This window comes from Somniosus microcephalus, unplaced genomic scaffold (genome assembly GCF_052327205.1).
Source record: "Somniosus microcephalus isolate GS21.2 unplaced genomic scaffold, FLI_Smic_1.0 unresolved_chr1, whole genome shotgun sequence".
NCBI classification, from domain to species: Eukaryota; Metazoa; Chordata; class Chondrichthyes; order Squaliformes; family Somniosidae; genus Somniosus; species Somniosus microcephalus.
The window spans coordinates 39,851,335-39,876,603 of NW_028225179.1; the positions used below are offsets into that span (position 1 = coordinate 39,851,335).

Genomic DNA, 25,269 nt, shown 5'->3' on the forward strand with positions numbered 1-25,269 from the left:
TTCTTCTCGTGTGAAAAGGCTACAATTCTTTTAAATGTAACTGTGCCTGCACCAGTTCCCATTCTGGATGAAGGCTCCAGTGGCTGCGAGGCCTCCGTTGAATTTCACCGCTTCTGTATTTCTGGCGGTGCTGATTTTGGACTCTTCATCAAAAATCCATGTTTCCTAAGCAGTGCCATGCGATACTTTGCAGAGCTCCAGTTGTTGATGTGTGGTGCCGTGCTCGTATAGTGATTAATAATCTGCATTCTGGCCGCAGCAACTTCGGCTCCAAACCGAAACATAACGCAGACTTTTCTTCCTTCCACAATCAATAGCTCTCCTTTACTTTCCCCCTTCAATTTCATTATAATTTTCCTGCGTTATTTCCTTAATCTGACATTCACTTTCAGCCACTTAAACTGCTAAGTGTGCTCTGCTACCACCACTCTTCCTGGGCCACATGTCCCATACGCCCCAATCTGAGTTGGTGCTTTGAAACCAGTCGATACATTTAGACCTGCGAGACCTCCCGACAATCAAGCTCTGCGAAAGCAGAGCCGGCCTTCGGAACCAATGCAGCCCGATTCAGAAAATTCCTTGGGAAATGAAGCTTCAAACTTTTCAAACAAATCGTTTTATTGACATAATAATACAAGTTTTACAGAGAGAGACTTGTACAACCTCAGTGGTGCAACTCAAAACTCAGAATGTTCAATTCTTCTGCTTCGGGAGAGGGAGAGATGAATTATGAGTTGGTGTCCTCCTTGATTTTTTTCTGATCAGTCTTCCAGATCTCCACTCCGTTTGTCTGTCTCCTGGACTGTCTCCTGGAATGTGTTCTGCTTTTCACTTTAGAATGGCTGCTCTTGTACCATTGCTGCTGACAGAAACAAGTCTTCCAGTGACTTTCCATTCTCTCTCTCCCACGGTTACACAGACTGATGCTACCGGACAGCAGCGAGTGTATGGGAAGGTACCTCAGAGACTGTCGAGGCCTCCTTATCTGGAGCTTCCAGACAATCTGCAGTTAACTTTTGGAATTCGGTCAGCAAACCTTCTTGAAGTAAGTGATCCAGTTGTCTCGGCAATCCTTTAGTTTCCTTAAAACCGGCATTGAAAATTCCAAAATCCTCCAAGAGGGAGCAGATTGAAGAAAATAAATTATTTGAAGTAGTTAATTATCATAATGAGATAGCCCGCTGCGAGCAGGGCTCGAACCTGCGCGGGGAAACCCCATTGGATTTCAAGTCTAACGCCTTAACCACTCAGCCATCGCAGCCGCGAAAATGGCGGCTCCAAGATACTAAGTTCTCAAATCGCTGACCCTGTTTATTGTTGGCGATGACGGTTTCGTGATATTTAATTTGCTGCAAATTCAGCAAGTCCAGAAGAATCGCAGCGATCATTACAATAAAAGAAAACTTCCGATATTTAACGGTATGTAAGATGTTGAGAACAGTATGGAATATTCTGCAGGGTAATGAAAATAAACAGCAGAAACATTGTGTTCTGCTCCCACATGACACAGATCAGCCACAGCCTCTGCTCCCTGCCCGCCGGCTGCAGAAACCTTGTCTCCAGATTACAAACTGATTCTAGGTCGGAGATAAATATTCAGGGTAGAGCCTAAACGCAGCGGGTGGGATCAAATAATAAAGCAGTTATTTTAGACCAGAGACAGCGATAAATGTCCTATATTGCTCACATGCATCAATTTGTGAATCTGACATTAAATGGGTTTAAATACAGTGGGGGGATTTAAAGTAGATTCGGGGTCAATAGTTTCCAAGTTGATCTTTCCTGTGTCTCTCTTGCCTCTCTGCCCCCTTCCTCCCACAGGCTGCCGGTTTTTAAACCTTGTTTTAAATCTGCTGCTTGCTGGACCAGTGCATTCCACAGTCTCACAACCCTTTCTACAAATACCCTTTCAGTGCTTGACTTCTCTGCTTATTAGTTATGAATCACCTTGAGGTGCAATGGTGGCGATTGTGACGTCAGATTAAAAGGCAGGCTATTGGAAACACGTTGGAGTCACAGTTTCTTTTGCACAGAATTGAAACTGAAACTTTTAAGCTGGAATATTGTATTTGCTGCATCACAGTAAACAATATCGTGGTATAACTGTTGGCTTATTTGTTCCCCAGTGTCAGAGGAAGAGTTGTCTGATCCCCCCATTTATTTCATACTAGCTGGGGAGCCCGGCGTTGCCGGGGCTGTTTTGGGGCAGGCGGTTTAAATCGAGTGCCAGGCTTTGGGGCCCTGTCTGTGTCCCTTTGTGAATCTGGTGCTGGGCAACATTTTAAATCGAGTGGCAGGCTTTAGGGCCCTGTGTGTGTCCCTGTCTGTTTACCTTTTAAAAGCTTGCAAAATGAAAGTGAAACTACTTATGGCTTTGGGGCCCTGTCTGTGTCCCTTTGTGAATCTGGTGCTGGGCAACATTTTAAATCGAGTGGCAGGCTTAGGGCCCTGTCTGTGTCCCTGTATGTCTACCTTTTAAAAGGTTGAAAAATGAAAGTGAAAGTACTTATAAAACGTTTTTGGTAAATCTTATGTTACTTTTAAAAGAGATACTAACTTTGAAAGTCGTTATTGCTGGAAGCTGAAGTCATTTGAGCTGGAAGCTTAGTGAAAGAATGGCTGCCACATCCCCGAGATGAAAACGAATAGTCCTGCCCACACACACACCGATTGGCCAACCATCAGGGGACCGTACTGTAGGATTGGTCAATCGTGACGGAACAGGATTGGTGGAACCTTGATGTCAGTCAATCAATGCTAGCAGATAATGAGTTTAATTTTGAAGGTTTCTTGCTGAAGGTTTTTTGCATAAGGCGCGAACACTTTTCGTCCGACTGAAAAGTAAATACGCTTAAAACCGTCTCTGAAGTGTAAGCTTTCTTTGGAGGTAACGCGCGCGTAGGTACGCCCTGTAACTTTCGAGCACATAGCCCGACAGACGCACAGGCGATGACAGAATGACAGACAGAATGACAGACAGAAGTACCGATTTAAAAATATAGATAAGACACAAACATAGGGTAATCATTCAGAACCACCTCACAGATTGACACTGAGATAAATTAAGCGGGAGATACAGAGAGCAATGGGACATATGGCGGAATGGACAAGAGAGCTGGAGAAATAAGAAACGGCCTGAGAGTCCAGAAGACATCAGTGAGTGGGGGCGAGAAATTGCGCCAGCATTCGGTCCCGTGGCTTAGCTGGTCAAAGCGTCTGTCTAGTAAACAGGAGATCCTGGGTTCGATTCCCAGCGGGGCCTATTTTTATAGAATCTCCAGGGGTGAGTTTCTTCTCGTGTGAAAAGGCTACAATTCTTTTAAATGTAACTGTGCCTGCACCAGTTCCCATTCTGGATGAAGGCTCCAGTGGCTGCGAGGCCTCCGTTGAATTTCACCGCTTCTGTATTTATGGCGGTGCTGATTTTGGACTCTTCATCAAAAATCCATGTTTCCTAAGCAGTGCCATGCGATACTTTGCAGAGCTCCAGTTGTTGATGTGTGGTGCCGCGCTCGTATAGTGATTAATAATCTGCATTCTGGCCGCAGCAACTTCGGCTCCAAACCGAAACATAACGCAGACTTTTCTTCCTTCCACAATCAATAGCTCTCCTTTACTTTCCCCCTTCAATTTCATTATAATTTTCCTGCGGTATTTCCTTAATCTAACATTCACTTTCAGCCACTTAAACTGCTAAGTGTGCTCTGCTACCACCACTCTTCCTGGGCCACATGTCCCATACGCCCCAATCTGAGTTGGTGCTTTGAAACCAGTCGATACATTTAGACCTGCGAGACCTCCCGACAGTCAAGCTCTGCGAAAGCAGAGCCGGCCTTCGGAACCAATGCAGCCCGATTCAGAAAATTCCTTGGGAAATGAAGCTTCAAACTTTTCAAACAAATCGTTTTATTGACATAATAATACAAGTTTTACAAAGAGAGACTTGTACAACCTCAGTGGTGCAACTCAAAACTCAGAATGTTCAATTCTTCTGCTTCGGGAGAGGGAGAGATGAATTATGAGTTGGTGTCCTCCTTGTTTTTTTTCTGGTCAGTCTTCCAGATCTCCACTCCGTTTGTCTGTCTCCTGGACTGTCTCCTGGAATGTGTTCTGCTTTTCACTTTAGAATGGCTGCTCTTGTACCATTGCTGCTGACAGAAACAAGCTTCCATTGACTTTCCATTCTCTCTCTCCCACGGTTACACAGACTGATGCTACCGGACAGCAGCGAGTGTATGGGAAGGTACCTCAGAGACTGTCGAGGCCTCCTTATCTGGAGCTTCCAGACAATCTGCAGATAACTTTTGGAATTCGGTCAGCAAACCTTCTTGAAGTAAGTGATCCAGTTGTCTCGGCAATCCTTTAGTTTCCTTAAAACCGGCATTGAAAATTCCAAAATCCTCCAAGAGGGAGCAGATTGAAGAAATTAAATTATTTGAAGTAGTTAATTATCATAATGAGATAGCCCGCTGCGAGCAGGGCTCGAACCTGCGCGGGGAAACCCCAGTGAATTTCAAGTCCAACGCCTTAACCACTCGGCCATCGCAGCCGCGAAAATGTCGGCTCCAAGATACTAAGTTCTCAAATCGCTGACCCTGTTTATTGTTGGCGATGACGGTTTCGTGATATTTAATTTGCTGCAAATTCAGCAAGTCCAGAAGAATCGCAGCGATCATTACAATGAAAGAAAACTTCCGATATTTAACGGTATGTAAGATGTTGAGAACAGTATGGAATATTCTGCAGGGTAATGAAAATAAACAGCAGAAACATTGTGTTCTGCTCCCACATGACACAGATCAGCCACAGCCTCTGCTCCCTGCCCGCCGGCTGCAGAAACCTTGTCTCCAGATTACAAACTGATTCTAGGTCGGAGATAAATATTCAGGGTAGAGCCTAAACGCAGCGGGTGGGATCAAATAATAAAGCAGTTATTTTAGACCAGAGACAGCGATAAATGTCCTATATTGCTCACATGCATCAATTTGTGAATCTGACATTAAATGGGTTTAAATACAGTGGGGGGATTTAAAGTAGATTCGGGGTCAATAGTTTCCAAGTTGATCTTTCCTGTGTCTCTCTTGCCTCTCTGCCCCCTTCCTCCCACAGGCTGCCGGTTTTTAAACCTTGTTTTAAATCTGCTGCTTGCTGGACCAGTGCATTCCACAGTCTCACAACCCTTTCTACAAATACCCTTTCAGTGCTTGACTTCTCTGCTTATTAGTTATGAATCACCTTGAGGTGCAATGGTGGCGATTGTGACGTCAGATTAAAAGGCAGGCTATTGGAAACACGTTGGAGTCACAGTTTCTTTTGCACAGAATTGAAACTGAAACTTTTAAGCTGGAATATTGTATTTGCTGCATCACAGTAAACAATATCGTGGTATAACTGTTGGCTTATTTGTTCCCCAGTGTCAGAGGAAGAGTTGTCTGATCCCCCCATTTATTTCATACTAGCTGGGGAGCCCGGCGTTGCCGGGGCTGTTTTGGGGCAGGCGGTTTAAATCGAGTGCCAGGCTTTGGGGCCCTGTCTGTGTCCCTTTGTGAATCTGGTGCTGGGCAACATTTTAAATCGATTGGCAGGCTTTAGGGCCCTGTGTGTGTCCCTGTCTGTCTACCTTTTAAAAGCTTGCAAAATGAAAGTGAAACTACTTATGGCTTTGGGGCCCTGTCTGTGTCCCTTTGTGAATCTGGTGCTGGGCAACATTTTAAATCGAGTGGCAGGCTTAGGGCCCTGTCTGTGTCCCTGTATGTCTACCTTTTAAAAGGTTGAAAAATGAAAGTGAAAGTACTTATAAAACGTTTTTGGTAAATCTTATGTTACTTTTAAAAGAGATACTAACTTTGAAAGTCGTTATAGCTGGAAGCTGAAGTCATTTGAGCTGGAAGCTTAGTGAAAGAATGGCTGCCACATCCCCGAGATGAAAACGAATAGTCCCGCCCACACACACACCGATTGGCCAACCATCAGGGGACCGTACTGTAGGATTGGTCAATCGTGACGGAACAGGATTGGTGGAACCTTGATGTCAGTCAATCAATGCTAGCAGATAATGAGTTTAATTTTGAAGGTTTTTTGCTGAAGGTTTTTTGCATAAGGCGCGAACACTTTTCGTCCGACTGAAAAGTAAATACGCTTAAAACCGTCTCTGAAGCGTAAGCTTTCTTTGGAGGTAACGCGCGCGTAGGTACGCCCTGTAACTTTCGAGCGCATAGCCCGACAGACGCACAGGCGATGACAGAATGACAGACAGAATGACAGACAGAATGACAGACAGATGTACCGATTTATATATATAGATAAGACACAAACATAGGGTAATCATTCAGAATCACCTCACAGATTGACACTGAGATAAATTAAGCGGGAGATACAGAGAGCAATGGGACATATGGCGGAATGGACAAGAGAGCTGGAGAAATAAGAAACGGCCTGAGAGTCCAGAAGACAGTGACCGGAAGCTGATAGACATCAGTGAGTGGGGGCGAGAAATTGCGCCAGCATTCGGTCCCGTGGCTTAGCTGGTCAAAGCGTCTGTCTAGTAAACAGGAGATCCTGGGTTCGATTCCCAGCGGGGCCTATTTTTATAGAATCTCCAGGGGTGAGTTTCTTCTCGTGTGAAAAAGCTACAATTCTTTTAAATGTAACTGTGCCTGCACCAGTTCCCATTCTGGATGAAGGCTCCAGTGGCTGCGAGGCCTCCGTTGAATTTCACCGCTTCTGTATTTCTGGCGGTGCTGATTTTGGACTCTTCATCAAAAATCCATGTTTCCTAAGCAGTGCCATGCGATACTTTGCAGAGCTCCAGTTGTTGATGTGTGGTGCCGTGCTCGTATAGTGATTAATAATCTGCATTCTGGCCGCAGCAACTTCGGCTCCAAACCGAAACATAACGCAGACTTTTCTTCCTTCCACAATCAATAGCTCTCCTTTACTTTCCCCCTTCAATTTCATTCTAATTTTCCTGCGGTATTTCCTTAATCTAACATTCACTTTCAGCCACTTAAACAGCTAAGTGTGCTCTGCTACCACCACTCTTCCTGGGCCACATGTCCCATACGCCCCAATCTGAGTTGGTGCTTTGAAACCAGTCGATACATTTAGACCTGCGAGACCTCCCGACAGTCAAGCTCTGCGAAAGCAGAGCCGGCCTTCGGAACCAATGCAGCCCGATTCAGAAAATTCCTTGGGAAATGAAGCTTCAAACTTTTCAAACAAATCGTTTTATTGACATAATAATACAAGTTTTACAGAGAGAGACTTGTACAACCTCAGTGGTGCAACTCAAAACTCAGAATGTTCAATTCTTCTGCTTCGGGAGAGGGAGAGATGAATTATGAGTTGGTGTCCTCCTTGTTTTTTTTCTGGTCAGTCTTCCAGATCTCCACTCCGTTTGTCTGCCTCCTGGACTGTCTCCTGGAATGTGTTCTGCTTTTCACTTTAGAATGGCTGCTCTTGTACCATTGCTGCTGACAGAAACAAGCCTTCCAGTGACTTTCCATTCTCTCTCTCCCACGGTTACACAGACTGATGCTACCGGACAGCAGCGAGTGTATGGGAAGGTACCTCAGAGACTGTCGAGGCCTCCTTATCTGGAGCTTCCAGACAATCTGCAGATAACTTTTGGAATTCGGTCAGCAAACCTTCTTGAAGTAAGTGATCCAGTTGTCTCGGCAATCCTTTAGTTTCCTTAAAACCGGCATTGAAAATTCCAAAATCCTCCAAGAGGGAGCAGATTGAAGAAAATAAATTATTTGAAGTAGTTAATTATCATAATGAGATAGCCCGCTGCGAGCAGGGCTCGAACCTGCGCGGGGAAACCCCATTGGATTTCAAATCCAACGCCTTAACGACTCGACCATCGCAGCCGCGACAATGTCGGCTCCAAGATACTAAGTTCTCAAATCGCTGACCCTGTTTATTGTTGGCGATGACGGTTTCGTGATATTTAATTTGCTGCAAATTCAGCAAGTCCAGAAGAATCGCAGCGATCATTACAATAAAAGAAAACTTCCGATATTTAACGGTATGTAAGGTGTTGAGAACAGTATGGAATATTCTGCAGGGTAATGAAAATAAACAGCAGAAACATTGTGTTCTGCTCCCACATGACACAGATCAGCCACAGCCTCTGCTCCCTGCCCGCCGGCTGCAGAAACCTTGTCTCCAGATTACAAACTGATTCTAGGTCGGAGATAAATATTCAGGGTAGAGCCTAAACGCAGCGGGTGGGATCAAATAATAAAGCAGTTATTTTAGACCAGAGACAGCGATAAATGTCCTATATTGCTCACATGCATCAATTTGTGAATCTGACATTAAATGGGTTTAAATACAGTGGGGGGATTTAAAGTAGATTCGGGGTCAATAGTTTCCAAGTTGATGTTTCCTGTGTCTCTCTTGCCTCTCTGCCCCCTTCATCCCACAGGCTGCCGGTTTTTAAACCTTGTTTTAAATCTGCTGCTTGCTGGACCAGTGCATTCCACAGTCTCACAACCCTTTCTACAAATACCCTTTCAGTGCTTGACTTCTCTGCTTATTAGTTATGAATCACCTTCAGGTGCAATGGTGGCGATTGTGACGTCAGATTAAAAGGCAGGCTATTGGAAACACGTTGGAGTCACAGTTTCTTTTGCACAGAATTGAAACTGAAAATTTTAAGCTGGAATATTGTATTTGCTGCATCACAGTAAACAATATCGTGGTATAACTGTTGGCTTATTTGGTCCCCAGTGTCAGAGGAAGAGTTGTCTGATCCCCCCATTTATTTCATACTAGCTGGGGAGCCCGGCGTTGCTGGGGCTGTTTTGGGGCAGGCGGTTTAAATCGAGTGCCAGGCTTTGGGGCCCTGTCTGTGTCCCTTTGTGAATCTGGTGCTGGGCAACATTTTAAATCGAGTGGCAGGCTTTAGGGCCCTGTGTGTGTCCCTGTCTGTCTACCTTTTAAAAGCTTGCAAAATGAAAGTGAAACTACTTATGGCTTTGGGGCCCTGTCTGTGTCCCTTTGTGAATCTGGTGCTGTGCAACATTTTAAATCGAGTGGCAGGCTTAGGGCCCTGTCTGTGTCCCTGTATGTCTACCTTTTAAAAGGTTGAAAAATGAAAGTGAAAGTACTTATAAAACGTTTTTGGTAAATCTTATGTTATTTTTAAAAGAGATACTAACTTTGAAAGTCGTTATAGCTGGAAGCCGAAGTCATTTGAGCTGGAAGCTTAGTGAAAGAATGGCTGCCACATCCCCGAGATGAAAATGAATAGTCCCGCCCACACACACACCGATTGGCCAACCATCAGGGGACCGTACTGTAGGATTGGTCAATCGTGACGGAACAGGATTGGTGGAACCTTGATGTCAGTCAATCAATGCTAGCAGATAATGAGTTTAATTTTGAAGGTTTTTTGCTGAAGGTTTTTTGCATAAGGCGCGAACACTTTTCGTCCGACTGAAAAGTAAATACGCTTAAAACCGTCTCTGAAGCGTAAGCTTTCTTTGGAGGTAACGCGCGCGTAGGTACGCCCTGTAACTTTCGAGCGCATAGCCCGACAGACGCACAGGCGATGACAGAATGACAGACAGAATGACAGACAGAAGTACCGATTTATATATATAGATAAGACACAAACATAGGGTAATCATTCAGAATCACCTCACAGATTGACACTGAGATAAATTAAGCGGGAGATAAAGAGAGCAATGGGACATATGGCGGAATGGACAAGAGAGCTGGAGAAATAAGAAACGGCCTGAGAGTCCAGAAGACATCAGTGAGTGGGGGCGAGAAATTGCGCCAGCATTCGGTCCCGTGGCTTAGCTGGTCAAAGCGTCTGTCTAGTAAACAGGAGATCCTGGGTTCGATTCCCAGCGGGGCCTATTTTTATAGAATCTCCAGGGGTGAGTTTCTTCTCGTGTGAAAAGGCTACAATTCTTTTAAATGTAACTGTGCCTGCACCAGTTCCCATTCTGGATGAAGGCTCCAGTGGCTGCGAGGCCTCCGTTGAATTTCACCGCTTCTGTATTTCTGGCGGTGCTGATTTTGGACTCTTCATCAAAAATCCATGTTTCCTAAGCAGTGCCATGCGATACTTTGCAGAGCTCCAGTTGTTGATGTGTGGTGCCGCGCTCGTATAGTGATTAATAATCTGCATTCTGGCCGCAGCAACTTCGGCTCCAAACCGAAACATAACGCAGACTTTTCTTCCTTCCACAATCAATAGCTCTCCTTTACTTTCCCCCTTCAATTTCATTATAATTTTCATGCGGTATTTCCTTAATCTAACATTCACTTTCAGCCACTTAAACTGCTAAGTGTGCTCTGCTACCACCACTCTTCCTGGGCCACATGTCCCATACGCCCCAATCTGAGTTGGTGCTTTGAAACCAGTCGATACATTTAGACCTGCGAGACCTCCCGACAGTCAAGCTCTGCGAAAGCAGAGCCGGCCTTCGGAACCAATGCAGCCCGATTCAGAAAATTCCTTGGGAAATGAAGCTTCAAACTTTTCAAACAAATCGTTTTATTGACATAATAATACAAGTTTTACAAAGAGAGACTTGTACAACCTCAGTGGTGCAACTCAAAACTCAGAATGTTCAATTCTTCTGCTTCGGGAGAGGGAGAGATGAATTATGAGTTGGTGTCCTCCTTGTTTTTTTTCTGGTCAGTCTTCCAGATCTCCACTCCGTTTGTCTGTCTCCTGGACTGTCTCCTGGAATGTGTTCTGCTTTTCACTTTAGAATGGCTGCTCTTGTACCATTGCTGCTGACAGAAACAAGCCTTCCAGTGACTTTCCATTCTCTCTCTCCCACGGTTACACAGACTGATGCTACCGGACAGCAGCGAGTGTATGGGAAGGTACCTCAGAGACTGTCGAGGCCTCCTTATCTGGAGCTTCCAGACAATCTGCAGATAACTTTTGGAATTCGGTCAGCAAACCTTCTTGAAGTAAGTGATCCAGTTGTCTCGGCAATCCTTTAGTTTCCTTAAAACCGGCATTGAAAATTCCAAAATCCTCCAAGAGGGAGCAGATTGAAGAAAATAAATTATTTGAAGTAGTTAATTATCATAATGAGATAGCCCGCTGCGAGCAGGGCTCGAACCTGCGCGGGGAAACCCCAGTGGATTTCAAGTCCAACGCCTTAACCACTCGGCCATCGCAGCCGCGAAAATGTCGGCTCCAAGATACTAAGTTCTCAAATCGCTGACCCTGTTTATTGTTGGCGATGACGGTTTCGTGATATTTAATTTGCTGCAAATTCAGCAAGTCCAGAAGAATCGCAGCGATCATTACAATAAAAGAAAACTTCCGATATTTAACGGTATGTAAGGTGTTGAGAACAGTATGGAATATTCTGCAGGGTAATGAAAATAAACAGCAGAAACATTGTGTTCTGCTCCCACATGACACAGATCAGCCACAGCCTCTGCTCCCTGCCCGCCGGCTGCAGAAACCTTGTCTCCAGATTACAAACTGATTCTAGGTCGGAGATAAATATTCAGGGTAGAGCCTAAACGCAGCGGGTGGGATCAAATAATAAAGCAGTTATTTTAGACCAGAGACAGCGATAAATGTCCTATATTGCTCACATGCATCAATTTGTGAATCTGACATTAAATGGGTTTAAATACAGTGGGGGGATTTAAAGTAGATTCGGGGTCAATAGTTTCCAAGTTGATGTTTCCTGTGTCTCTCTTGCCTCTCTGCCCCCTTCATCCCACAGGCTGCCGGTTTTTAAACCTTGTTTTAAATCTGCTGCTTGCTGGACCAGTGCATTCCACAGTCTCACAACCCTTTCTACAAATACCCTTTCAGTGCTTGACTTCTCTGCTTATTAGTTATGAATCACCTTCAGGTGCAATGGTGGCGATTGTGACGTCAGATTAAAAGGCAGGCTATTGGAAACACGTTGGAGTCACAGTTTCTTTTGCACAGAATTGAAACTGAAAATTTTAAGCTGGAATATTGTATTTGCTGCATCACAGTAAACAATATCGTGGTATAACTGTTGGCTTATTTGGTCCCCAGTGTCAGAGGAAGAGTTGTCTGATCCCCCCATTTATTTCATACTAGCTGGGGAGCCCGGCGTTGCTGGGGCTGTTTTGGGGCAGGCGGTTTAAATCGAGTGCCAGGCTTTGGGGCCCTGTCTGTGTCCCTTTGTGAATCTGGTGCTGGGCAACATTTTAAATCGAGTGGCAGGCTTTAGGGCCCTGTGTGTGTCCCTGTCTGTCTACCTTTTAAAAGCTTGCAAAATGAAAGTGAAACTACTTATGGCTTTGGGGCCCTGTCTGTGTCCCTTTGTGAATCTGGTGCTGTGCAACATTTTAAATCGAGTGGCAGGCTTAGGGCCCTGTCTGTGTCCCTGTATGTCTACCTTTTAAAAGGTTGAAAAATGAAAGTGAAAGTACTTATAAAACGTTTTTGGTAAATCTTATGTTATTTTTAAAAGAGATACTAACTTTGAAAGTCGTTATAGCTGGAAGCCGAAGTCATTTGAGCTGGAAGCTTAGTGAAAGAATGGCTGCCACATCCCCGAGATGAAAATGAATAGTCCCGCCCACACACACACCGATTGGCCAACCATCAGGGGACCGTACTGTAGGATTGGTCAATCGTGACCGAACAGGATTGGTGGAACCTTGATGTCAGTCAATCAATGCTAGCAGATAATGAGTTTAATTTTGAAGGTTTTTTGCTGAAGGTTTTTTGCATAAGGCGCGAACACTTTTCGTCCGACTGAAAAGTAAATACGCTTAAAACCGTCTCTGAAGCGTAAGCTTTCTTTGGAGGTAACGCGCGCGTAGGTACGCCCTGTAACTTTCGAGCGCATAGCCCGACAGACGCACAGGCGATGACAGAATGACAGACAGAATGACAGACAGAAGTACCGATTTATATATATAGATAAGACACAAACATAGGGTAATCATTCAGAATCACCTCACAGATTGACACTGAGATAAATTAAGCGGGAGATAAAGAGAGCAATGGGACATATGGCGGAATGGACAAGAGAGCTGGAGAAATAAGAAACGGCCTGAGAGTCCAGAAGACATCAGTGAGTGGGGGCGAGAAATTGCGCCAGCATTCGGTCCCGTGGCTTAGCTGGTCAAAGCGTCTGTCTAGTAAACAGGAGATCCTGGGTTCGATTCCCAGCGGGGCCTATTTTTATAGAATCTCCAGGGGTGAGTTTCTTCTCGTGTGAAAAGGCTACAATTCTTTTAAATGTAACTGTGCCTGCACCAGTTCCCATTCTGGATGAAGGCTCCAGTGGCTGCGAGGCCTCCGTTGAATTTCACCGCTTCTGTATTTCTGGCGGTGCTGATTTTGGACTCTTCATCAAAAATCCATGTTTCCTAAGCAGTGCCATGCGATACTTTGCAGAGCTCCAGTTGTTGATGTGTGGTGCCGCGCTCGTATAGTGATTAATAATCTGCATTCTGGCCGCAGCAACTTCGGCTCCAAACCGAAACATAACGCAGACTTTTCTTCCTTCCACAATCAATAGCTCTCCTTTACTTTCCCCCTTCAATTTCATTATAATTTTCATGCGGTATTTCCTTAATCTAACATTCACTTTCAGCCACTTAAACTGCTAAGTGTGCTCTGCTACCACCACTCTTCCTGGGCCACATGTCCCATACGCCCCAATCTGAGTTGGTGCTTTGAAACCAGTCGATACATTTAGACCTGCGAGACCTCCCGACAGTCAAGCTCTGCGAAAGCAGAGCCGGCCTTCGGAACCAATGCAGCCCGATTCAGAAAATTCCTTGGGAAATGAAGCTTCAAACTTTTCAAACAAATCGTTTTATTGACATAATAATACAAGTTTTACAAAGAGAGACTTGTACAACCTCAGTGGTGCAACTCAAAACTCAGAATGTTCAATTCTTCTGCTTCGGGAGAGGGAGAGATGAATTATGAGTTGGTGTCCTCCTTGTTTTTTTTCTGGTCAGTCTTCCAGATCTCCACTCCGTTTGTCTGTCTCCTGGACTGTCTCCTGGAATGTGTTCTGCTTTTCACTTTAGAATGGCTGCTCTTGTACCATTGCTGCTGACAGAAACAAGCCTTCCAGTGACTTTCCATTCTCTCTCTCCCACGGTTACACAGACTGATGCTACCGGACAGCAGCGAGTGTATGGGAAGGTACCTCAGAGACTGTCGAGGCCTCCTTATCTGGAGCTTCCAGACAATCTGCAGATAACTTTTGGAATTCGGTCAGCAAACCTTCTTGAAGTAAGTGATCCAGTTGTCTCGGCAATCCTTTAGTTTCCTTAAAACCGGCATTGAAAATTCCAAAATCCTCCAAGAGGGAGCAGATTGAAGAAAATAAATTATTTGAAGTAGTTAATTATCATAATGAGATAGCCCGCTGCGAGCAGGGCTCGAACCTGCGCGGGGAAACCCCAGTGGATTTCAAGTCCAACGCCTTAACCACTCGGCCATCGCAGCCGCGAAAATGTCGGCTCCAAGATACTAAGTTCTCAAATCGCTGACCCTGTTTATTGTTGGCGATGACGGTTTCGTGATATTTAATTTGCTGCAAATTCAGCAAGTCCAGAAGAATCGCAGCGATCATTACAATAAAAGAAAACTTCCGATATTTAACGGTATGTAAGATGTTGAGAACAGTATGGAATATTCTGCAGGGTAATGAAAATAAACAGCAGAAACATTGTGTTCTGCTCCCACATGACACAGATCAGCCACAGCCTCTGCTCCCTGCCCGCCGGCTGCAGAAACCTTGTCTCCAGATTACAAACTGATTCTAGGTCGGAGATAAATATTCAGGGTAGAGCCTAAACGCAGCGGGTGGGATCAAATAATAAAGCAGTTATTTTAGACCAGAGACAGCGATAAATGTCCTATATTGCTCACATGCATCAATTTGTGAATCTGACATTAAATGGGTTTAAATACAGTGGGGGGATTTAAAGTAGATTCGGGGTCAATAGTTTCCAAGTTGATCTTTCCTGTGTCTCTCTTGCCTCTCTGCCCCCTTCCTCCCACAGGCTGCCGGTTTTTAAACCTTGTTTTAAATCTGCTGCTTGCTGGACCAGTGCATTCCACAGTCTCACAACCCTTTCTACAAATACCCTTTCAGTGCTTGACTTCTCTGCTTATTAGTTATGAATCACCTTGAGGTGCAATGGTGGCGATTGTGACGTCAGATTAAAAGGCAGGCTATTGGAAACACGTTGGAGTCACAGTTTCTTTTGCACAGAATTGAAACTGAAACTTTTAAGCTGGAATATTGTATTTGCTGCATCACAGTAAACAATATCGTGGTATAACTGTTGGCTTATTTGTTCCCCAGTGTCAGAGGAAGAGTTGTCTGATCCCCCCATTTATTTCATACTAGCTGGGGAGCCCGGCGTTGCCGGGGCTGTTTTGGGGCAGGCGGTTTAAATCGAGTGCCAGGCTTTGGGGCCCTGTCTGTGTCCCTTTGTGAATCTGGTGCTGGGCAACATTTTAAATCGAGTGGCAGGCTTTAGGGCCCTGTGTGTGTCCCTGTCTGTCTACCTTTTAAAAGCTTGCAAAATGAAAGTGAAACTACTTATGGCTTTGGGGCCCTGTCTGTGTCCCATTGTGAATCTGGTGCTGGGCAACATTTTTAATCGAGTGGCAGGCTTAGGGCCCTGTCTGTGTCCCTGTATGTCTACCTTTTAAAAGGTTGAAAAATGAAAGTGAAAGTACTTATAAAACGTTTTTGGTAAATCTTATGTTACTTTTAAAAGAGATACTAACTTTGAAAGTCGTTATAGCTGGAAGCTGAAGTCATTTGAGCTGGAAGCTTAGTGAAAGAATGGCTGCCACATCCCCGAGATGAAAACGAATAGTCCCGCCCACACACACACCGATTGGCCAACCATCAGGGGACCGTACTGTAGGATTGGTCAATCGTGACGGAACAGGATTGGTGGAACCTTGATGTCAGTCAATCAATGCTAGCAGATAATGAGTTTAATTTTGAAGGTTTTTTGCTGAAGGTTTTTTGCATAAGGCGCGAACACTTTTCGTCCGACTGAAAAGTAAATACGCTTAAAAACGTCTCTGAAGCGTAAGCTTTCTTTGGAGGTAACGCGCGCGTAGGTACGCCCTGTAACTTTCGAGCGCATAGCCCGACAGACGCACAGGCGATGACAGAATGACAGACAGAATGACAGACAGAATGACAGACAGATGTACCGATTCAAATATATAGATAAGACACAAACATAGGGTAATCATTCAGAATCACCTCACAGATTGACACTGAGATAAATTAAGCGGGAGATACAGAGAGCAATGGGACATATGGCGGAATGGACAAGAGAGCTGGAGAAATAAGAAACGGCCTGAGAGTCCAGAAGACAGTGACCGGAAGCTGATAGACATCAGTGAGTGGGGGCGAGAAATTGCGCCAGCATTCGGTCCCGTGGCTTAGCTGGTCAAAGCGTCTGTCTAGTAAACAGGAGATCCTGGGTTCGATTCCCAGCGGGGCCTATTTTTATAGAATCTCCAGGGGTGAGTTTCTTCTCGTGTGAAAAGGCTACAATTCTTTTAAATGTAACTGTGCCTGCACCAGTTCCCATTCTGGATGAAGGCTCCAGTGGCTGCGAGGCCTCCGTTGAATTTCACCGCTTCTGTATTTCTGGCGGTGCTGATTTTGGACTCTTCATCAAAAATCCATGTTTCCTAAGCAGTGCCATGCGATACTTTGCAGAGCTCCAGTTGTTGATGTGTGGTGCCGTGCTCGTATAGTGATTAATAATCTGCATTCTGGCCGCAGCAACTTCGGCTCCAAACCGAAACATAACGCAGACTTTTCTTCCTTCCACAATCAATAGCTCTCCTTTACTTTCCCCCTTCAATTTCATTATAATTTTCCTGCGGTATTTCCTTAATCTAACATTCACTTTCAGCCACTTAAACTGCTAAGTGTGCTCTGCTACCACCACTCTTCCTGGGCCACATGTCCCATACGCCCCAATCTGAGTTGGTGCTTTGAAACCAGTCGATACATTTAGACCTGCGAGACCTCCCGACAGTCAAGCTCTGCGAAAGCAGAGCCGGCCTTCGGAACCAATGCAGCCCGATTCAGAAAATTCCTTGGGAAATGAAGCTTCAAACTTTTCAAACAAATCGTTTTATTGACATAATAATACAAGTTTTACAGAGAGAGACTTGTACAACCTCAGTGGTGCAACTCAAAACTCAGAATGTTCAATTCTTCTGCTTCGGGAGAGGGAGAGATGAATTATGAGTTGGTGTCCTCCTTGTTTTTTTTCTGGTCAGTCTTCCAGATCTCCACTCCGTTTGTCTGCCTCCTGGACTGTCTCCTGGAATGTGTTCTGCTTTTCACTTTAGAATGGCTGCTCTTGTACCATTGCTGCTGACAGAAACAAGCCTTCCAGTGACTTTCCATTCTCTCTCTCCCACGGTTACACAGACTGATGCTACCGGACAGCAGCGAGTGTATGGGAAGGTACCTCAGAGACTGTCGAGGCCTCCTTATCTGGAGCTTCCAGACAATCTGCAGATAACTTTTGGAATTCGGTGAGCAAACCTTCTTGAAGTAAGTGATCCAGTTGTCTCGGCAATCCTTTAGTTTCCTTAAAACCGGCATTGAAAATTCCAAAATCCTCCAAGAGGGAGCAGATTGAAGAAAATAAATTATTTGAAGTAATTAATTATCATAATGAGATAGCCCGCTGCGAGCAGGGCTCGAACCTGCGCGGTGAAACCCCATTGGATTTCAAGTCCAAAGCCTTAACCACTCGGCCATCGCAGCCGCGAAAATGTCGGCTCCAAGATAGTAAGTTCTCAAATCGCTGACCCTGTTTATTGTTGGCGATGACGGTTTCGTGATATTTAATTTGCTGCAAATTCAGCAAGTCCAGAAGAATCGCAGCGATCATTACAATAAAAGAAAACTTCCGATATTTAACGGTATGTAAGATGTTGAGAACAGTATGGAATATTCTGCAGGGTAATGAAAATAAACAGCAGAAACATTGTGTTCTGCTCCCACATGACACAGATCAGCCACAGCCTCTGCTCCCTGTCCGCCGGCTGCAGAAACCTTGTCTCCAGATTACAAACTGATTCTAGGTCGGAGATAAATATTCAGGGTAGAGCCTAAACGCAGCGGGTGGGATCAAATAATAAAGCAGTTATTTTAGACCAGAGACAGCGATAAATGTCCTATATTGCTCACATGCATCAATTTGTGAATCTGACATTAAATGGGTTTAAATACAGTGGGGGGATTTAAAGTAGGTTCGGGGTCAATAGTTTCCAAGTTGATCTTTCCTGTGTCTCTCTTGCCTCTCTGCCCCCTTCCTCCCACAGGCTGCCGGTTTTTAAACCTTGTTTTAAATCTGCTGCTTGCTGGACCAGCGCATTCCACAGTCTCACAACCCTTTCTACAAATACCCTTTCAGTGCTTGACTTCTCTGCTCATTAGTTATGAATCACCTTGAGGTGCAATGGTGGCGATTGTGACGTCAGATTAAAAGGCAGGCTATTGGAAACACGTTGGAGTCACAGTTTCTTTTGCACAGAATTGAAACTGAAACTTTTAAGCTGGAATATTGTATTTGCTGCATCACAGTAAACAATATCGTGGTATAACTGTTGGCTTATTTGTTCCCCAGTGTCAGAGGAAGAGTTGTCTGATCCCCCCATTTATTTCATACTAGCTGGGGAGCCCGGCGTTGCTGGGGCTGTTTTGGGCCAGGCGGTTTAGATCGAGTGCCAGGCTTTGGGGCCCTGTCTGTGTCCCTTTGTGAATCTGGTGCTGGGCAACATTTTAAATCGAGTGGCAGGCTTTAGGGCCCTGTGTGTGTCCCTGTCTGTCTACCTTTTAAAAGCTTGCAAAATGAAAGTGAAACTACTTATGGCTTTGGGGCCCTGTCTGTGTCCCTTTGTGAATCTGGTGCTGGGCAACATTTTAAATCGAGTGGCAGGCTTAGGGCCCTGTCTGTGTCCCTGTATGTCTACCTTTTAAAAGGTTGAAAAATGAAAGTGAAAGTACTTATAAAACGTTTTTGGTAAATCTTATGTTACTTTTAAAAGAGATACTAACTTTGAAAGTCGTTATAGCTGGAAGCTGAAGTCATTTGAGCTGGAAGCTTAGTGAAAGAATGGCTGCCACATCCCCGAGATGAAAACGAATAGTCCCGCCCACACACACACCGATTGGCTAACCATCAGGGGACCGTACTGTAGGATTGGTCAATCGTGACGGAACAGGATTGGTGGAACCTTGATGTCAGTCAATCAATGCTAGCAGATAATGAGTTTAATTTTGAAGGTTTTTTGCTGAAGGTTTTTTGCATAAGGCGCGAACACTTTTCGTCCGACTGAAAAGTAAATACGCTTAAAACCGTCTCTGAAGCGTAAGCTTTCTTTGGAGGTAACGCGCGCGTAGGTACGCCCTGTAACTTTCGAGCGCATAGCCCGACAGACGCACAGGCGATGACAGAATGACAGACAGAATGACAGACAGAATGACAGACAGAAGTACCGATTTATATATATAGATAAGACACAAACATAGGGTAATCATTCAGAATCACCTCACAGATTGACACTGAGATAAATTAAGTGGGAGATACAGAGAGCAATGGGACATATGGCGGAATGGACAAGAGAGCTGGAGAAATAAGAAACGGCCTGAGAGTCCAGAAGACAGTGACCGGAAGCTGATAGACATCAGTGAGTGGGGGCGAGAAATTGCGCCAGCATTCGGTCCCGTGGCTTAGCTGGTCAAAGCGTCTGTCTAGTAAACAGCAGATCCTGGGTTCGATTCCCAGCGGGGCCTATTTTTATAGAATTTCCAGGGGTGATTTTCTTCTCGTGTGAAAAGGCTACAATTCTTTTAAATGTAACTGTGCCTGCACCAGTTCCCATTCTGGATGAAGGCTCCAGTGGCTGCGAGGCCTCCGTTGAAATTCACCGCTTCTGTATTTCTGGCGGTGCTGATTTTGGACTCTTCATCAAAAATCCATGTTTCCTAAGCAGTGCCATGCGATACTTTGCAGAGCTCCAGTTGTTGATGTGTGGTGCCGTGCTCGTATAGTGATTAATAATCTGCATTCTGGCCGCAGCAACTTCGGCTCCAAACCGAAACATAACGCAGAATTTTCTTCCTTCCACAATCAATAGCTCTCCTTTACTTTCCCCCTTCAATTTCATTATAATTTTCCTGCGGTATTTCCTTAATCTAACATTCACTTTCAGCCACTTAAACTGCTAAGTGTGCTCTGCTACCACCACTCTTCCTGGGCCACATGTCCCATACGCCCCAATCTGAGTTGGTGCTTTGAAACCAGTCGATACATTTAGACCTGCGAGACCTCCCGACAGTCAAGCTCTGCGAAAGCAGAGCCGGCCTTCGGAACCAATGCAGCCCGATTCAGAAAATTCCTTGGGAAATGAAGCTTCAAACTTTTCAAACAAATCGTTTTATTGACATAATAATACAAGTTTTACAGAGAGAGACTTGTACAACCTCAGTGGTGCAACTCAAAACTCAGAATGTTCAATTGTTCTGCTTCGGGAGAGGGAGAGATGAATTATGAGTTGGTGTCCTCCTTGTTTTTTTTCTGATCTGTCTTCCAGATCTCCACTCCGTTTGTCTGTCTCCTGGACTGTCTCCTGGAATGTGTTCTGCTTTTCACTTTAGAATGGCTGCTCTTGTACCATTGCTGCTGACAGAAACAAGCCTTCCAGTGACTTTCCATTCTCTCTCTCCCACGGTTACACAGACTGATGCTACCGGACAGCAGCGAGTGTATGGGAAGGTACCTCAGAGACTGTCGAGGCCTCCTTATCTGGAGCTTCCAGACAATCTGCAGATAACTTTTGGAATTCGGTCAGCAAACCTTCTTGAAGTAAATGATCCAGTTGTCTCGGCAATCCTTTAGTTTCCTTAAAACCGGCATTGAAAATTCCAAAATCCTCCAAGAGGGAGCAGATTGAAGAAAATAAATTATTTGAAGTAGTTAATTATCATAATGAGATAGCCCGCTGCGAGCAGGGCTCGAACCTGCGCGGGGAAACCCCATTGGATTTCAAGTCCAACGCCTTAACCACTCGGCCATCGCAGCCACGAAAATGTCGGCTCCAAGATACTAAGTTCTCAAATCGCTGACCCTGTTTATTGTTGGCGATGACGGTTTCGTGATATTTAATTTGCTGCAAATTCAGCAAGTCCAGAAGAATCGCAGCGATCATTACAATGAAAGAAAACTTCCGATATTTAACGGTATGTAAGATGTTGAGAACAGTATGGAATATTCTGCAGGGTAATGAAAATAAACAGCAGAAACATTGTGTTCTGCTCCCACATGACACAGATCAGCCACAGCCTCTGCTCCCTGCCCGCCGGCTGCAGAAACCTTGTCTCCAGATTACAAACTGATTCTAGGTCGGAGATAAATATTCAGGGTAGAGCCTAAACGCAGCGGGTGGGATCAAATAATAAAGCAGTTATTTTAGACCAGAGACAGCGATAAATGTCCTATATTGCTCACATGCATCAATTTGTGAATCTGACATTAAATGGGTTTAAATACAGTGGGGGGATTTAAAGTAGATTCGGGGTCAATAGTTTCCAAGTTGATCTTTCCTGTGTCTCTCTTACCTCTCTGCCCCCTTCCTCCCACAGGCTGCCGGTTTTTAAAGCTTGTTTTAAATCTGCTGCTTGCTGGACCAGTGCATTCCACAGTCTCACAACCCTTTCTACAAATACCCTTTCAGTGCTTGACTTCTCTGCTTATTAGTTATGAATCACCTTGAGGTGCAATGGTGGCGATTGTGACGTCAGATTAAAAGGCAGGCTATTGGAAACACGTTGGAGTCACAGTTTCTTTTGCACAGAATTGAAACTGAAACTTTTAAGCTGGAATATTGTATTTGCTGCATCACAGTAAACAATATCGTGGTATAACTGTTGGCTTATTTGTTCCCCAGTGTCAGAGGAAGAGTTGTCTGATCCCCCCATTTATTTCATACTAGCTGGGGAGCCCGGCGTTGCCGGGGCTGTTTTGGGGCAGGCGGTTTAAATCGAGTGCCAGGCTTTGGGGCCCTGTCTGTGTCCCTTTGTGAATCTGGTGCTGGGCAACATTTTAAATCGAGTGGCAGGCTTTAGGGCCCTGTGTGTGTCCCTGTCTGTCTACCTTTTAAAAGCTTGCAAAATGAAAGTGAAACTACTTATGGCTTTGGGGCCCTGTCTGTGTCCCTTTGTGAATCTGGTGCTGGGCAACATTTTAAATCGAGTGGAAAGCTTAGGGCCCTGTCTGTGTCCCTGTATGTCTCCCTTTTAAAAGGTTGAAAAATGAAAGTGAAAGTACTTATAAAACGTTTTTGGTAAATCTTATGTTACTTTTAAAAGAGATACTAACTTTGAAAGTCGTTATAGCTGGAAGCTGAAGTCATTTGAGCTGGAAGCTTAGTGAAAGAATGGCTGCCACATCCCCGAGATGAAAACGAATAGTCCCGCCCTCACACACACCGATTGGCCAACCATCAGGGGACCGTACTGTAGGATTGGTCAATCGTGACGGAACAGGATTGGTGGAACCTTGATGTCAGTCAATCAATGCTAGCAGATAATGAGTTTAATTTTGAAGGTTTTTTGCTGAAGGTTTTTTGCATAAGGCGCGAACACTTTTCGTCCGACTGAAAAGTAAATATGCTTAAAACCGTCTCTGAAGCGTAAGCTTTCTTTGGAGGTAACGCGCGCGTAGGTACGCCCTGTAACTTTCGAGCGCATAGCCCGACAGACGCACAGGCGATGACAGAATGACAGACAGAATGACAGACAGAATGACAGACAGATGTACCGATTCAAATATATAGATAAGACACAAACATAGGGTAATCATTCAGAATCACCTCACAGATTGACACTGAGATAAATTAAGTGGGAGATACAGAGAGCAATGGGACATATGGCGGAATGGACAAGAGAGCTGGAGAAATAAGAAACGGCCTGAGAGTCCAGAAGACAGTGACCGGAAGCTGATAGACATCAGTGAGTGGGGGCGAGAAATTGCGCCAGCATTCGGTCCCGTGGCTTAGCTGGTCAAAGCGTCTGTCTAGTAAACAGCAGATCCTGGGTTCGATTCCCAGCGGGGCCTATTTTTATAGAATTTCCAGGGGTGATTTTCTTCTCGTGTGAAAAGGCTACAATTCTTTTAAATGTAACTGTGCCTGCACCAGTTCCCATTCTGGATGAAGGCTCCAGTGGCTGCGAGGCCTCCGTTGAAATTCACCGCTTCTGTATTTCTGGCGGTGCTGATTTTGGACTCTTCATCAAAAATCCATGTTTCCTAAGCAGTGCCATGCGATACTTTGCAGAGCTCCAGTTGTTGATGTGTGGTGCCGTGCTCGTATAGTGATTAATAATCTGCATTCTGGCCGCAGCAACTTCGGCTCCAAACCGAAACATAACGCAGAATTTTCTTCCTTCCACAATCAATAGCTCTCCTTTACTTTCCCCCTTCAATTTCATTATAATTTTCCTGCGGTATTTCCTTAATCTAACATTCACTTTCAGCCACTTAAACTGCTAAGTGTGCTCTGCTACCACCACTCTTCCTGGGCCACATGTCCCATACGCCCCAATCTGAGTTGGTGCTTTGAAACCAGTCGATACATTTAGACCTGCGAGACCTCCCGACAGTCAAGCTCTGCGAAAGCAGAGCCGGCCTTCGGAACCAATGCAGCCCGATTCAGAAAATTCCTTGGGAAATGAAGCTTCAAACTTTTCAAACAAATCGTTTTATTGACATAATAATACAAGTTTTACAGAGAGAGACTTGTACAACCTCAGTGGTGCAACTCAAAACTCAGAATGTTCAATTGTTCTGCTTCGGGAGAGGGAGAGATGAATTATGAGTTGGTGTCCTCCTTGTTTTTTTTCTGATCTGTCTTCCAGATCTCCACTCCGTTTGTCTGTCTCCTGGACTGTCTCCTGGAATGTGTTCTGCTTTTCACTTTAGAATGGCTGCTCTTGTACCATTGCTGCTGACAGAAACAAGCCTTCCAGTGACTTTCCATTCTCTCTCTCCCACGGTTACACAGACTGATGCTACCGGACAGCAGCGAGTGTATGGGAAGGTACCTCAGAGACTGTCGAGGCCTCCTTATCTGGAGCTTCCAGACAATCTGCAGATAACTTTTGGAATTCGGTCAGCAAACCTTCTTGAAGTAAATGATCCAGTTGTCTCGGCAATCCTTTAGTTTCCTTAAAACCGGCATTGAAAATTCCAAAATCCTCCAAGAGGGAGCAGATTGAAGAAAATAAATTATTTGAAGTAGTTAATTATCATAATGAGATAGCCCGCTGCGAGCAGGGCTCGAACCTGCGCGGGGAAACCCCATTGGATTTCAAGTCCAACGCCTTAACCACTCGGCCATCGCAGCCACGAAAATGTCGGCTCCAAGATACTAAGTTCTCAAATCGCTGACCCTGTTTATTGTTGGCGATGACGGTTTCGTGATATTTAATTTGCTGCAAATTCAGCAAGTCCAGAAGAATCGCAGCGATCATTACAATGAAAGAAAACTTCCGATATTTAACGGTATGTAAGATGTTGAGAACAGTATGGAATATTCTGCAGGGTAATGAAAATAAACAGCAGAAACATTGTGTTCTGCTCCCACATGACACAGATCAGCCACAGCCTCTGCTCCCTGCCCGCCGGCTGCAGAAACCTTGTCTCCAGATTACAAACTGATTCTAGGTCGGAGATAAATATTCAGGGTAGAGCCTAAACGCAGCGGGTGGGATCAAATAATAAAGCAGTTATTTTAGACCAGAGACAGCGATAAATGTCCTATATTGCTCACATGCATCAATTTGTGAATCTGACATTAAATGGGTTTAAATACAGTGGGGGGATTTAAAGTAGATTCGGGGTCAATAGTTTCCAAGTTGATCTTTCCTGTGTCTCTCTTACCTCTCTGCCCCCTTCCTCCCACAGGCTGCCGGTTTTTAAAGCTTGTTTTAAATCTGCTGCTTGCTGGACCAGTGCATTCCACAGTCTCACAACCCTTTCTACAAATACCCTTTCAGTGCTTGACTTCTCTGCTTATTAGTTATGAATCACCTTGAGGTGCAATGGTGGCGATTGTGACGTCAGATTAAAAGGCAGGCTATTGGAAACACGTTGGAGTCACAGTTTCTTTTGCACAGAATTGAAACTGAAACTTTTAAGCTGGAATATTGTATTTGCTGCATCACAGTAAACAATATCGTGGTATAACTGTTGGCTTAT

General features: G+C 44.8%; 15 non-coding genes across 15 annotated transcripts; 7 read left to right on the forward strand and 8 right to left on the reverse strand.

The window, feature by feature from the left end:
- Positions 1 to 1,179: 1,179 nt before the first annotated feature.
- On the reverse strand, positions 1,180 to 1,261 carry trnas-uga (transfer RNA serine (anticodon UGA)). The gene has a single exon. It is a non-coding gene; the product is annotated as a tRNA-Ser (tRNA).
- Positions 1,262 to 3,188: 1,927 nt separating this feature from the next.
- Positions 3,189 to 3,262, forward strand: trnat-agu (transfer RNA threonine (anticodon AGU)). The gene has a single exon. It is a non-coding gene; the product is annotated as a tRNA-Thr (tRNA).
- Positions 3,263 to 4,467: 1,205 nt separating this feature from the next.
- Positions 4,468 to 4,549, reverse strand: trnas-uga (transfer RNA serine (anticodon UGA)). The gene has a single exon. It is a non-coding gene; the product is annotated as a tRNA-Ser (tRNA).
- Positions 4,550 to 6,509: 1,960 nt separating this feature from the next.
- trnat-agu (transfer RNA threonine (anticodon AGU)) lies at positions 6,510 to 6,583 on the forward strand. Its single transcript has one exon. It is a non-coding gene; the product is annotated as a tRNA-Thr (tRNA).
- Positions 6,584 to 7,789: 1,206 nt separating this feature from the next.
- Positions 7,790 to 7,871, reverse strand: trnas-uga (transfer RNA serine (anticodon UGA)). Its single transcript has one exon. It is a non-coding gene; the product is annotated as a tRNA-Ser (tRNA).
- A 1,927-nt stretch (positions 7,872 to 9,798) lies between these two features.
- On the forward strand, positions 9,799 to 9,872 carry trnat-agu (transfer RNA threonine (anticodon AGU)). The gene has a single exon. It is a non-coding gene; the product is annotated as a tRNA-Thr (tRNA).
- A 1,206-nt stretch (positions 9,873 to 11,078) lies between these two features.
- trnas-uga (transfer RNA serine (anticodon UGA)) lies at positions 11,079 to 11,160 on the reverse strand. Its single transcript has one exon. It is a non-coding gene; the product is annotated as a tRNA-Ser (tRNA).
- Positions 11,161 to 13,087: 1,927 nt separating this feature from the next.
- Positions 13,088 to 13,161, forward strand: trnat-agu (transfer RNA threonine (anticodon AGU)). Its single transcript has one exon. It is a non-coding gene; the product is annotated as a tRNA-Thr (tRNA).
- A 1,206-nt stretch (positions 13,162 to 14,367) lies between these two features.
- trnas-uga (transfer RNA serine (anticodon UGA)) lies at positions 14,368 to 14,449 on the reverse strand. Its single transcript has one exon. It is a non-coding gene; the product is annotated as a tRNA-Ser (tRNA).
- Positions 14,450 to 16,409: 1,960 nt separating this feature from the next.
- trnat-agu (transfer RNA threonine (anticodon AGU)) lies at positions 16,410 to 16,483 on the forward strand. Its single transcript has one exon. It is a non-coding gene; the product is annotated as a tRNA-Thr (tRNA).
- Positions 16,484 to 17,689: 1,206 nt separating this feature from the next.
- On the reverse strand, positions 17,690 to 17,771 carry trnas-uga (transfer RNA serine (anticodon UGA)). The gene has a single exon. It is a non-coding gene; the product is annotated as a tRNA-Ser (tRNA).
- A 1,960-nt stretch (positions 17,772 to 19,731) lies between these two features.
- Positions 19,732 to 19,805, forward strand: trnat-agu (transfer RNA threonine (anticodon AGU)). Its single transcript has one exon. It is a non-coding gene; the product is annotated as a tRNA-Thr (tRNA).
- Positions 19,806 to 21,011: 1,206 nt separating this feature from the next.
- Positions 21,012 to 21,093, reverse strand: trnas-uga (transfer RNA serine (anticodon UGA)). Its single transcript has one exon. It is a non-coding gene; the product is annotated as a tRNA-Ser (tRNA).
- A 1,960-nt stretch (positions 21,094 to 23,053) lies between these two features.
- On the forward strand, positions 23,054 to 23,127 carry trnat-agu (transfer RNA threonine (anticodon AGU)). The gene has a single exon. It is a non-coding gene; the product is annotated as a tRNA-Thr (tRNA).
- Positions 23,128 to 24,333: 1,206 nt separating this feature from the next.
- trnas-uga (transfer RNA serine (anticodon UGA)) lies at positions 24,334 to 24,415 on the reverse strand. Its single transcript has one exon. It is a non-coding gene; the product is annotated as a tRNA-Ser (tRNA).
- Between the last annotated feature and the right edge of the window lie 854 nt (positions 24,416 to 25,269).